The sequence below is a fragment of the Orycteropus afer genome, unplaced genomic scaffold, assembly GCF_000298275.1.
Source record: "Orycteropus afer afer isolate SDZICR_OR568_19922 unplaced genomic scaffold, OryAfe1.0 scaffold00209, whole genome shotgun sequence".
NCBI classification, from domain to species: domain Eukaryota; kingdom Metazoa; phylum Chordata; class Mammalia; order Tubulidentata; family Orycteropodidae; genus Orycteropus; species Orycteropus afer.
Window position 1 is genome coordinate 3506187 of NW_006921796.1, and position 1300 is coordinate 3507486.

The 1300-nt window shown below is 37.3% G+C and overlaps 1 pseudogene; it reads left to right on the plus strand.

The window, feature by feature from the left end:
* The first annotated feature begins 1245 nt into the window (after positions 1–1245).
* On the plus strand, positions 1246–1300 carry LOC122150708 (annotated as a pseudogene).

Below are 1300 nucleotides of genomic sequence, written 5' to 3' on the forward strand. Positions count from 1 at the left end.
TGCAGTCCTTGTGCCTAGTCCGCCATCTTCGTTAATTCCCAAACTTATTTTTTAAAGTCCATTTTGTTTTTTAATATCCCATAATAGCAAATTACATCTCGTCAATGTGGTAAATGTTGGGAATTTGGAAAATAAATAACGTGCATGAGGCAAATGTCAATTTCACATCAGCTGTTTTATTTTGGTCTGATGCCACTAATGCTAGAAAGCATGTGGCGTGATGGAAGCGGTGCTTAATTAGATGAGAGACCTGGGTTTGCTTTCCGACTTAGCCCTTTACTCTGCAGTCTTGGAAATTCACTTTCCTTCTCTGGTGCTCAGTTTTCTCATCTGTAACATGAATATCTTGACCTAGAAAATGTGGTTCAAAATTGCTCATCTTTAAAATCAGGATACTAATAGAACCACCTGCAAAGGATTGTGGTGTGGATTAAAATGAAAACATAGCTTGGGCTCATATCTAGAACATAGTAAATGCAATCTGGGATTAGAAAGACTCATTAACAATCTGCAATATTCTGATGCTGGGAGCTCTGGTGGCATAGTGCCTATGGCATTTGACTGCTAACCAGAAAGCTGGCGGTTCAAACCCAACAGCCACTCTTTGAAAGGAAGGTTGGGCAATCTACTTCTGTGATGCTGATAGTGATACTGTCTTGGAAACCCAAGGAGGGAGGGTCATTATGAGTCGGATTTGACTAGACAGCAGTGAGTTTGGTTTTTGGTTTTGGAATATGCTGATGACACAAAATTGCTTGGCAAAAGTGAAGACTTACTGATGGAGATCAAAGACTACAGACTTCAGTATGGATTATACGTGAACATAAAAAAATGAAAATCCTCATAACTGGACTAATAAACATAGTGATAAATGACAAAGAAATTAAAGTTGTCAAGGATTTAATTCTACTTGGATCAACAATCAATGACCATGGCATCAACAGTCAAGAAATTAACAGTGTATTGCATTGGGAAAATCTGCTGAAAAAGATCTCTTTAAAGTATTGAAAAGCAAAGATATCATTTTGATGACTAAGGGGCACCTAACCAAGCCATTGTATATTTTCCATTGCCTCATTTGCATGAGAAAGCTGGACGATGAAAAAAGAAAATCAAAGGAGAATTGATACATTTGAAATGTAGTGTTGGAGAAGAATATTGAATATACCATGAACTATCAGAAAAATGAACAAAGCAGTTTTGGAAGAATTATGGCCAGAATATTCCATAAGAATTGAGTGTTGAGTGCTCGCTTCGGCAGCACATATACTAAAATTGGAACGATACAGAGAAGATTAGC